We start from the raw sequence: 13,166 nt of genomic DNA, 5'->3' as shown, positions 1-13,166 counted from the left end.
ACTAGAAGACGCTGTTGCATCCCAGCAGTAGCAGTACCCCTGTCAACACAGCAGGAGTGGCAGAGGTTTTGTAAGCACAGACAGAAAAAGAGGTGACATGGAACAAAAACTTTACCTTCATTTTTTCATCTATCAAACGTTAAAGAATTTTTCATTCTATCCATTTGTACTCATTAAAGAATCAAACATCACAAAGGACAATAATAGCTTAGGCAGACCAGGTACAGAGCTGAATTTATTTAGTTGCCTTTAGAAAAGGAAGGCTTTCTTATCTTCAATTGTTTCTGAAAACTACTTTGCTTTTTTTTCTTAAAACTTGGTCTAAGTTATAATGGAGATAAAAAAAAAAAAGCATCTTCTAATCTTTTTCAAATTTAAAACTTGAATTTCTATAATACATTACCTCAATAAAGAAATAATACTATATAACATGGCATTTTCATCTTTGAAGACTACAGTATAAGAGTAATTTAGCAATTTTAAAGAAGTTTGTTCTCAAGAAAACAATGTTCTCTTACAGTACATTGAGTGTATCCATCAGGCTCAGTGCAGGATTTTCATGCTCTCAACACGGAACAATAAATCTATTGTTTAGGCCGGAAACAAGAAGATAAGGCTAATCTGTGGAGTAAGTAGAAATGACTGAATGTTCTTCCTCCTCATAACCTATCCCCTCCCTCGTCTGGATGCATACATATGTGGTCCAGCACAATGTTAGATGGTAGACGCCCCATCTCTGGAAACATTCAAGGCCAGGTTGGACGGGGCTCTGAGCAACCTGATCTAGTTGGAGGTGTCCCTGCTTCTTGCAGGGGGGTTGGACTAGGTGACCTTTAAAGGTCTCTTCCAACCCTAATGATTCTATGATTCCTTCACTGCTAATGAAAGACCCTCTCAAGTCCTGCCTCTGTTAGGCAGCATATTCACAGTTGTTTTCCTTGCCCAAAAAACTGCAGTGTCCATAATGAAGAAAAGACAATTTCAAACTCCGTGCAAATGATGTACTTTTATGGAACAGAGGCAGAATAACAGCCTTTGCAAGAGTGAGGATCTGTCCAACTAGTAGAATATTTTATATTATCAGTTTCATGGGTAATTAAAATGTAGAATAAAAATAAGATAATAAAATGTATCCGTAATGTTTTTTGTTTTGTTTGGCCCTACAGCTGTCAGGTCACTAAATGTCTAATACTTTTGCAGTATATTATCTGAATTGGCACTATAGGAAACTCCGCAAGGATGACTTTCTGAGCCTCATCTTTTTCTGAAATCAGAAATGGTTAAAAAGAGTGGCTGAGGATTCAGCAAGAGAACTCCACAAGGCATTCAAAGGATTAAATGGGCAAACAGAAAAACTGTAGACCAGTCCAGTGTAAATATCTTATCTAATAATAGCAGAAGTCAGCTAGAAACATCTAAATCAGCTGCATGTACAATATCTACAAGAAACAAAACCAATTGCCATTTATTCTATGATTCTAGATAAATTTGTCAATAATCTACAAATAAAATGTAGCCAAAATGAAACATTGAAAAGGCTTTAGAAGGAATTTTATAGCTATGCAATCAGAATGGATATTTTTACTCCTATTTATCTACTGTTGTCAGCTTTCTCTTTTATTCCAACCATATGAACAGGTTATATTGACCTCATATTCATGGCAAACTAGATAGATCAAAAAACAATGGGGCAAGGGAAGCCCTTCTGTTATATTTTCTCTAGAAATGTAACTCAACTGTATTTGAAGGGAAGTTGTTAAGCAACATGCAGTTTGTTGAAAATCAAATAAAGGTTGCAGCAAATTTATGAAGGATTTTAATTTGCCTGGTGAACCTTATAATCTTTTGTGGGCCAACTCAGGTCACATTTATGTTCCACCACCTCACCCACTGCACGACCAAAAATGCAACTGTCACATACATCAGATGCAGGCCTAGCTATCAAAAATTAATTTGCATTGACATTCACAAGCAGCATGCAGATACTCTTCTAATGTAACTGGAAATACATCCTTACAGCCCAGGTATCCTTTGAAAAGAGACTAGTGGATCAGGTGTGCTGCCTGGAAGAAGAGGTATATCATCTCCACAAGATGTTTGTTGGTCCTCTTGCTTTAACGTATAAGGTACTCTCACTAGAAAAATCTGGAGTCCAGAATGGAAAAGGACTACAATGCGTCTTATTAAGAAATTAAATTCATGGTTAGAAAAAGGAGAACCTGGTTCTTTTGAATATGGAAGGATTCAGTAATGAAAGAGATCCTATGCTTGAGAAGTTTTAATGAAGCCACCTTTTACAGAATGAGGAAGTCCTAGTTCGTCTGATCTGAAGAGAGGAAAGAAAGGATGCTAAGAAAAGGTATTTTTCATACTTTTTATGATAGAATGGAAGAAGAGGTAACGACAAGCAAAGTGCCTAGCCGAGATCAACTCAAATGTTTTCGTTTTGCAAAATCCAGCTAAGCAATCCATCAGTATTGATGAAAATTCTCCATGCAAGTCAACTTTTCTCAGCATAACTGATAATACTTGATAAGAAAACGGGCAAGAGAATATAACTGATATGAATGTCCACTTAATGTATTTGGACACAATCTGGTGCCCAAAATCACCCAATACACTAGACAACTGAGACATCCCTGAATTCTCAGGTTTAAAATCCTTGTATTTCTGTAAATTGGCATATAATAAGACAAATAGCAAACATTTGGTCTATGAACCAAATTTTAACACAGAGTACACTTCTTCATCCAACGTTAGTGAAATTCAGTCACAGTAAATCCTACACATTTTTAATCTTGACTATATTAGGATTAAATCAATTTCCAGTCAAAACAAATAGAACAATATCGACATATTAATAAGATGTCAGTATCAAAATATTATGTCTATCTGAAGCATATTTTACTTCCAATAAGAATGGAGTGCTTAAAAAATAAGAAACGTAAGAAAAAGTTGTTCGTAAAGTTTTTAATTTGGTCCTAACAGAAAGTGTTAGGTGAAGGCATTGCTTACTACAGATAACATGGAAAAGTGAGTTTTTTCTCAGTTTGATCCAAAGTGACATCTGGTGCAGATTGCTCAAGATCCCACCATAACTTTGCTAGATTTATAAAACTATCCTCCCAGTCACACGCTAATATTGAATAATTGTAGAACAACTGTTTATGCCCATACCAGAATGCACAAGGATATTGCAGGGGGATTTTTGCCCACCACAATGGTGATATGTCCAAACTAGCCCTTAACAACTGGCAAACAATAAAATTTGAAGACAGCCTATTACACAAAATTAGGCATAAATCTGACTGCTTACGGAACAAGTTGTATGAAAATCTTACTGTTCAGCAGCTGAAGATTGAAACTCAGTCTGGACCACTATTCCAGCTGCTTACTATTCAGCAGGGAGAAAACTGAGTCTATTTTTAAATGCTGGTTTTTAATATCAAGGTAAATAAAGGGCATTTTTCCTGTACACTTTTCTTTGCCAGACCATCAGCACAAAGTCTTATTACAGATCATTCAACCCACTGTGCTTAGTGTTTTGACAAAATGTCCCTATTATAACAGATTAAATACCTATATATAGCTGCTAAAATTTAAGGATTCAGTTTCAAAGTGGACAAAATGGAGAAAAATAAATACATGCACAAAAGACAGAAAACCAGAAATTGGCAAGGCATGAATACTAAAACACTACGCATGGTGCACTCAGGGATAGGTAGCCTATGCATGAAATCATACTTTTACTCACCCCTAAAAGCTCTACTTAGCCCCTTACTCGTATGTAAATGAGAATACAACATTAAGATTTCCAGTGCAATAAGGTAACAGCTTTCCTCAGTGTATCCTTGGCCTTTTTCATGTTAAAGGGGCAGGTTATGTCTTTAAACAATCCCAAATTTGCTCCGAATATATTTGGTCCAACAACAGTGTCCTCAGCCTTACCAGCTTTCCAGGCTGCCTGGTGTGAACAATGAGTGGCCTGTTGGCTATTCCTTTTAGAGCTGCTGTGAATGTCTCAAGTATAGTTTTGCTAATTACAAACAATGGCTTGATATAAATAAAAAGGGGGACTCTTTGTGACTACATACATGGTATTTTCTTCACACTCCATAATAATTCTTTTTCAACTGTTACATTAAGATAATTTGTACAGATATTTCAGCATGCCACTTACTCTGAGAAAATTATTTTTTAGCATGTACATTCACTAAATTTCACAAGTTACATTGGTAAAATTCTTCAAGAAGAGAGCTAGTTAACCCTTACACTTTCTTAGATGTTTCTTTTGAAAAGGGGCTGAGTGAATAGTCATAATTTTCTTGTTAGTGTAAAAAAAAATGAAATATTATCTTGTATATTTAGATTCTAAGAGATTAAGTACTTCATTTTCCCATCAGTGGGCCCACTGGTTTTAACAGGACAAATGAAGGAGTACTGCTGTAAGTGACGTAAATAAAAGTATGAAAGTTGACCCAGTATTTTTCATATCAGGAAGCTAATGTTTACAGCAATATCTGCAGACTGAATTATAAGCCAACTTGTGTCAACTTTTATGAAGCCCTTTCACTTCGAAAATAGAGCAAACACACACAAAATGACAGTCCTATCAGTGAAAGATTGTAGGCTAAAAACAAGATTCAATATTCTTGCTTCTTCCTCTGACTGGCCAAAGTACAAAATATGGGGGCTGCATTTGGGGGCTGAGAAGCAACACCTCAGTTTGGGGACTCGACAATCAGGAGCAGAGATCTTGTAAGGGTTAAGGACAAATCAACAGTCTGGAGAACCGGATTCTCTGCTGGGAAGCCTTAGAAGAGAGGGGTGCACAAGGCTGTGCATTTTAACAAAGAGGCATCACAATTCCTTTATGGTGGCATTTATGTTCCATGTAGGGAGCATAGATTCTGCCTCAAAAAGAGAAGCTCTCTGAAGGTGAGAAAAGAGGAAACCTCGGGAACTAAAACTGTGGGCTGTACAAAAGCAGGGTCACAGTGTTAGTTAGCAATTTAAGAATAACTACTGTCAACTTTGATTGAAAGTTGACAACTGCAATCCAACTCGACAGCCAGAGAGAAAACTGTTTCTGTAAGAGTTCATGTGAAATCACAGGATGAATGGCCAAGAAGTAGAAAGCAAATATTACAAACATAAAATGTGTTAGCTGAATTGCTTATTTAAATGTGGATGAGGCTTTTCTGTTATAAAGGGATATTTATCTGTCTCTGCATTGAATGGGACACATGTAAACACCCCAGGAAAGTTGGATATCCAGAGCGGTTTTTATTCCAAGTACTAGAGGCATGCTGGCACTTGGAACTAGTCTGGAGTTAACATATAATGAAAGCAAATGTTTACCAAATCATTTCCAATCACTACATTAAATAAGGTTTCCCATTTTGAGGAATTTAATTAAATAGAATTAAGAGAAATTAAAAAATCTAAGTGATCGTTTCCAATTCTCATCCGATTAAAAAAAAAAAGTTTTATTAAGAAAGATTTATTTAAATTCAAGGCTTGAGAAGGACTGCTACGAGCTATTGAGAGAACATCATCTGTAAAGTCTCAGCAAATTATGCTAGTGGGAGGGCAAATGGCAAGTAATGGAATAAAACCTCAAGTCTTTAAGGCAGCATTTACTCTGATAAAACTTACACTGATTTGCCTGCCAAAGTATAGGCTGAATACAGCCTGTAAAAGGCTTGTATTTCACCTTTTATACACATCTAAAAACCTCAAGAAGAAACAACACAACAGTAAGCACTAGCTCTAAGCCAAGAAATAATATGCTAAATTAGGGGGAAATAAAAAAGGAAAATAACTTTAGATCAAAGGTTTAAAAATGAGATGACATAATAATCAGGCATACACGATATGAATAGGCCACTGCAAGATATCTGTTTGGAAGTAATAGGCAGGGACTTTTTGTTTGATGTAAAATATGACCACTTAATTACAGCAATCCCTTCAGTCTCAGTTGTTGGAGCAAACCAAATGAATCAACTTTTGGGTAGAGAGATTTCAGAAGGTTATAATTTTTCAACTATGTGACTTAAACCCTTCTCTTTACAAATGAGCAAATCTGTGAAAAATACTGACTAGCATTTTGCTCCATTCCAGAATATAAAATCACCTCAAAATTGTTAAATACAATGCCCAATCATTTCTATGTGGCATTCAACTCAATCAAAAATTATATGCATAAACTCATGTGTGCTTTTGTAAAAGTTAGATGCTAAGGATTTCCTTAATTATCCAGATACCATATGTCCTAACTCCCTGTGTTTAGGCTTGGTAATAAATCACAAGAATATTAAGCCTTTATGCCCTGGACTTCGGTTAAATGCTTTTATTAAGGAAAAAGTAATGGAAGAACCATTTACAGAGTATTTAGACTTATATTTTCATCTAAACTGAAACTGAAGATGCATTGTGATCAGTCCCAGCTGATTAGCACTGTTTACCTTTTGGGTAAATAAAGACACATATTTTGTGATGCATGCTTGTCAGAAGCTGCCAAATAAAACAAAAATTGTGTGGCTTGGATAGTCCAGACCACTTTATATATATCCAACTTCCTCCTATTAGGTCGTCTTAGCGGTCCGACTTATAACTAGATCTATTGTAAATATCAAAATAAAATTTGTATTTATGTTTTTAGCAATATCAAATGCACATGGAAATCCTTCTCTGTATATAGTTACATGACATGTATTACATGCTTTATGTTTCCCTTTTAGCATTTGCAGAGGAATGCATGCAGGAAACCCGCCTGCTGCACAGAGTACTTGTATTTCTTTAAGGTAAACACTGATGAAACATTTGGAAGATTGAAATAAAAACAAGACATTTATGAGACATAAAGGTTTCACATAAAACTGTTGTGAATTACAATAACATTGGCTGAATCCCAGAACAGATAATCCTTATAAACATGCAGGAATGTTGTAAACTGTATATGAATGTCAGTGATAGAGTACATTAGGAGATTCATATTACACTGTGTAAGTCTTAGTCACTGGATTTTTCATGGCCTCAAAGATTAAAATAAATACATGTAGTATCTTTCCTCTCCTCATGAAAACGTTTTATGTGCACAGTTTTATTATGCTGAACAAAGATACCAAAGTCTGTTTTTTCTTGAGCTGTCAAAGTACAAAAGAAATGCAGAAAGTCCTTGCACAGATGTAGTAAAGCGCTGGATTTTATCTTTTGGCAGGTGCTCAATATGCAGCCCACATAATCACATGTTAATGACTGGAGTGTGTTAATCAACATGCATACCTGATTCCTTCTTGCCCAAGGAAAAAGATATTTAACAATTTAGAGCATGTTAATGCTTCTACTTTTGAAAAAATTCATGTCAATATACAGAAGTGGATTAAAAACTTTTCAGAAATTGCTTTATAAAAAATATGAACTGTTAAAATAAGAGAAAGAAATAAAATCACTACAGGTTTAGATGAACATAATCTACAAGTCTTTTGCGAATAATTCAGGTGATGATTAATTCTATTTAAACATAGTTCACCTTAGAATATAGGGAAACGTTTAAAATAGGTTGTGCATTTGGAAAAAAAAAATTGTATAGTGTCAAAATGAAAATAATACAAGTATAAAAAGCATGCCAAAAGAATACTTATTCTTCTTAAAATAAAATAAATTTTGTACTTCATCACTCCCATTAAGCACATTGTCCTGCACAATTTTAGGAAATTATTTTATTATTTTCAATATGAAATGTAAACATCTTTTTATGCTAAAGCTAGTAAAACTAAGTCCTTGATCTTTCTAACCTTTAGACATGTGCATAATATTATAGTTGTTGGTAATCCTAATAAAGTCAAGTTAAGCACATACCCAAACGCTTTTTGAATCAAAACGACATGCTTGAAAAAAAAAATTTCTATCTTTTCTGCAACATATTTCTCATAGAAGTCTATTTTATGCAAAAATAAAATATCTTATCATTTGCTTTTTCACACCCTTTAGTTTCAGCCAAAACTTTGTACCCATGCACTTACATATGAAGGTATTTATCTCTTTAGTCAGATAAAAATTCTGATGCACTACCTGGCATGCAGCAATAATATCACAAGCACAGTAGAATTGCTTTCGATCATCACAAAACTCAGATTTCTACATGTAAATAACAGCTCCATGAGCAATTTAGCAGATAGAGAAATGTCAGAGTTTAGGGCATTTATATTTGATGCATTTTATATGCTCATATCCAGCCCAGAAAGGAACTAAAAATAAAAATTCAAAACATGCAATTGTATCTATAACTTTTGAGAATTTGAAGCCATGAATTTATATAACAGCGAATTCACAGTGTTTAGCATGTGTAAATGTTTTTCAACGATCTTTCCTAAAAACCTGAGTTTATTTTCCTTAAAGCAAAGAACTTTCAACAAGAGAAGTTAATAACGAGGATGGGGGGAGTGACAGGATTGTGTTTGTTTTATGTAGAGAGAGTAAGCGCTGAACATTAAGACCTTCAGGATACCACCTATTCCTGCCTTTCTGATGCCAGTAGTTTTGCTAAAGGTATATAAAGTTAAATTTGATACCTAGTGATTTAAAATTACCTTAAAAGGAACAAATCCATGTGGCATTAAGGGATCTTCACTTTTCCTCTTGTATATACAAATCTACTATCAGTACTGTGGAGACATATGTGCAGACACAGTGGAAAGGTAACAAGCCTTTCACTCTTTTGGCAAGAAGTCAACCAAAGACAGAGACTTGACATAAGTACGAACTATATGTCGAACTATATTGCCATTTGAGATAAAATCCAATGAGATACATTTCATTTCTAAATCCAAGGTGTCTCAGAATTATGTTACAAAATGTATGGTGAAATGTAGCATATATTTGGAGTAATTAATTTGTATTTGCATATGCACAAATGTTTATTTTTCCTCAGTCACAGGGAAATACCTGTCCTTTAGACTTGACCTGCTGCTGTAACAGCCTCTCACTGCATCATTCCAAGTAACAGTAGAGTAAAAAGATGTGGATGTGCTCATTCTGTGCATGCACACACTATGTATAACCCCTCTAAAGTGGTGGGCAAGGAAAGAACACCAGTGGGAAAGTAAAAGAGTACACTGACCATTACAGTGACACATCATCATGTATAGTGATTGGCACTGTTCTTCACAAACTCTGTCTTTCACCAGATGCTTATATTGGGATTGTGGATGGGAACATAATTTGCCTCTCTCTTGTTTTTACTGTTGCTGGTGGGGGGGGGAGGCAGTGCAGGGAACCCTGTGATTTGTAGAAAGATTCCAGATTTCACTACGTTAAAGCTGTGCAAATTTATTGTTCATGAGGTCCACATGACCTTTACAGCCATGGGAACACAGCATCCTATTCCTCAAAGAAGATCAGGGCACTTGTCCATCAAATTTTGTATCTTGTTGGCACTGCTTTCTCCTTACACTTTAGAGCAAAAACAAAAAGCCTTCATAATTTACCTCACAAGCTGTGCAAGGCTCTATATGGAGATGGAGATCATTCCTCATTCCCCAGTGAACAAAGTGCAAATTATAATTCTACATTTCTTCACATATTTACTAGTAAACATATTATTGGGATACAACAATTCAGTTACTACTAAATTCATCAAAAGTAAGTATTGCTGGCTTTCCCCCCTCATCCTTTTTCAGTCTGTTGCCCCAAGAGAGTCAAATTTTGGATACAATCTAAAAATTTTACTGTATTTCTTGCCTGCTACTCACTGTCCATAGAAGGAAGCAAGATAGTTTCCTCATTATCTTAGTACCACTTTGCCCTCTTCCCTACAGTTTACTGCAGCAAACAGATATGTCCTCAGCCTAAAATAGATTTTACTTTCCAGTAGAACTACAGGCAACAGTAACTACCCATACATCCAGTTACTGTTATATTGTTGCAGTCAGAAATACACATATAATCCTTTCGGCTCAGCAATATGAAATTACAGAAATCTTTTGGTTGTTTTATTTTCTCCCCACTGCAGCATCAAATTGGCTGGTGATACGATATTCACAGTGTAAGTCATTACAGGTCTGACGTTACAGTTGTTACACATTGCTGAATCTGTCAAATGAAAAGGGAACACAAAGGGAATTTCCAAATGCAGCTGCTATTTCCGATTTGTTAAATCCTTTTATTACACCATGTAAGTACACAGCTGGGAAATACTACAGAGTGGGAGTTAAAACAAAATATTTTGGCTTCCAGACCATTCAGAATACACAAAGGACTCAGTGGAAAGCAATGTCTGATATCAAAAGGGAGTGAAAGTTTGAAAACATTTGTAGCCAGTGTGGGTTTCTTTATGATAATACACAATGTAGTTTAAAGGTATCTTATACTACAGGAAGTGCTGCATACCATAAATGTTGGGGAAAAACTCAATCTTTTTTTTCAGTCAAATTGCCCTACTACAGTATATTTTTTTCACCTAAGATCTGTATGGCCCTTGTAGCATGTTACAATCCATACTGTGTGCTCTCACAAATTCCAGTGAACTCCTTAGGAGTTTTAAGGGTACAAAGGATGCAGGACTGTTACCCTTAATTAGGTACCACATTTTTTCCTCCCCATATGCAACACTGCATTCTTTGAATTTACTGTCTTATAACTAGACAAGAAACATTATAGATGCATTTTAATGACAGCACTACTGTCTTTACTTTCAGTGTAAATAGTATGAGCAGGTGCTTCTTCAAATCTGCTTTGAAAGGATCCGTCTGGCAAAGGTCAGAAAGCACTTACCTTCTGGGAGTTTGGTTTTATTAAGTAGAAAAGTGGTCATTACCACAACACCTATCTCAAAATTGCCCAACCCACCTTCTGGAATTTGTCTTTCTGGAAAGAAACTCCTATCCTCCCTTAAAAGAGTATGAAATTGTCTTCATTGGGAAAATTGCAGATGCATCTGAATTCTTTCTTAGCAATATTGATGACTGATTGGAGACCAAGGTGTTTCAGAGAAACTTTACTCAATTAATTGAGGCTTAAATGTTTGCTTATGAAGGACATAAATAAGGGAGAAAAAGTAATAAAAAAATTCAAACATGTTACCCTAAATGACAGTCCCTCAAAGAGAAAAAAAAATTTTTTCACCATTCTTCGTTGTGACATAACTAGTCATCTAACTCACCTAAACTGTAAATACACTGGGACTTTGCTCTAATCGTTTTAGATTTCTTTTAAGTGCAACCAAACAGCATGCCTTAGAACTTCATTTTTCACTTCTAGCCAAGCCTTGTAAATTATACCCAGCTTTGAGCTGGGTAAAAAAAGTCTGTTTTGTTTAGTTGAGAGCTACCTAAATAAGGATAACACACATCCACCACCAGATTTAACCCAAGGGAATTGTGGAAACTGCTAATGATTTTCAGGACGTTCATCTACATATAGGACAAAATATTTACCGAAAAAAAGGAGAGGGGAAAATCAGAGTGCTAAGACACTCAAGCAAAGTTTATGCACCTGTTCTAAAACATGATAAGCTGGGTATTGATTCATGCCTATCCAGAGGTATAGCAAGCATTGACATGATAGTGCAGCATTAAGAAAGAAAATAGAGATGGCACTCTGTTGCTGTAAGTGTAAACCCACTTCAGAGCAATACAAATGAGCATAATTGAGGTTCTATCATTTTGGCTTAAGCATCACTCCAGGTCCAAGGAACAGCCTGAATCAAAACGCAAGGCTTTGAGGGACTCCTAGAGGCTAGGGGTGGGGGGAAGTTGGGGTTTTTTTTTGTTCTCTTTCTCATTATCTTGCTTTGGTTTTATTAATAATAAATAAACAGTTTTTCCCAAGAAAAGTCTGCTTTGCCTGTAATGGTAACTTCAACAGTCTCTCCCCATCCTTACCTCAAACCTCAAGCTTTGTGTTGTATTTTCTCTTTTCCATTCTCTTGGAGGGTGGAGACAGTGAGTGAAAAAATGTGCAGCTGAGTCCCAAGTGGGGCTAAACTATTACATTATTGTAGTGCTATTATTTAGTTAATTCCAGGTATCACAATATGCATGAAGAATTCCAGTATCTATGTTGATTAACGCATTAAAATTATTATTTCTAGTCAAATTTCTAGTTAAGTCTAGACAGGCCTCTGAGCAGCCTGACCTAGTTGAAGAAGCCCCTGCTCCTTGCAGGGGGCTTGGACTACATGGCCTTTAAAGGTCCCTCCCAACCTGAGCTATTCTATGATTCTAAATTTGAAATAAGTTCATTATTGTTAGTGATGTCAAAAAAAATTCTACAATTGTTTTTAACCTTATTGAAAGCTGCTGATATGTACTGAAAAAAATCCACTCATAGACATTTAACAAAAATACAGAAGAAATTTTATGAAAAGGTAGGGTACTCTTTTTAAACTAACTGCATTAATTTAATGTCTGTGAAAGTCACTTTATGGAGAGTCTGGAATTACAATGTTCTAAAGTTACAGAACACCTGGATGCTCCATGTACCTTAATTCTGTTCCTGACGAACACATGCAAGGAAAATAAATTGACTGAGATGCTATGCCCATTCAGTCTTCATTCAGTCTGCCAATTTATTGGAGAATTTTGGGGATGCAGAGACAGAATTACAACTGCAAAATAATTTTATCTCAGCTACTGAAGAGAATACAGATAATAATTCTGATCATTGCCAACATCATCTATATACAAACTGGTAATCTAGAGCAGAAGAACATTACATAGTTACTCATAAACACCTTACCCCTCCACAAAAAGTTGTAATTTCCTATAAATACAGTAGGATGTTTGTGTCACCTAAAACATCAGCGTCTTTGTTGTGGTGTAAAGCTATAATATTATAGATTTTGTGGGTTCTATTTCTGAAAGACAAGTAAAAATATACATTAAAGTTTCTTCCTTCAGCACAATACTTTGCAGATGACAAACAGTTGTGAGCTACATCTTCCTGTCAGAAATTAATGCTCGAATATATGAGCAAGAGAGGTTATGCCATAAATCAAGGTGTAAATGAAAACATGATAAATAGATGCATTTCCTTTCCGAAGGTGAACTCATCAAATGACCTCATTCACATAGACCTGTATACTTAAGAAGATTATACAACTGTAATTTACAATTAGACCATATTGATGTTGATCTATTACTAACACCAACACTTTAACATTT

General features: G+C 35.4%; 1 protein-coding gene across 16 annotated transcripts in view; it reads right to left on the bottom strand.

The window, feature by feature from the left end:
* SOX6 (SRY-box transcription factor 6) overlaps positions 1-13,166 on the bottom strand; it is a 386,403-nt gene that overhangs the window by 225,922 nt on the left and 147,315 nt on the right. The window lies entirely within an intron of this gene.

This window comes from Chlamydotis macqueenii, chromosome 5 (genome assembly GCF_036417535.1).
Source record: "Chlamydotis macqueenii isolate bChlMac1 chromosome 5, bChlMac1.mat, whole genome shotgun sequence".
Taxonomy (NCBI): domain Eukaryota; kingdom Metazoa; phylum Chordata; class Aves; order Otidiformes; family Otididae; genus Chlamydotis; species Chlamydotis macqueenii.
This window is presented reverse-complemented; position numbering and strand designations above follow the sequence as displayed.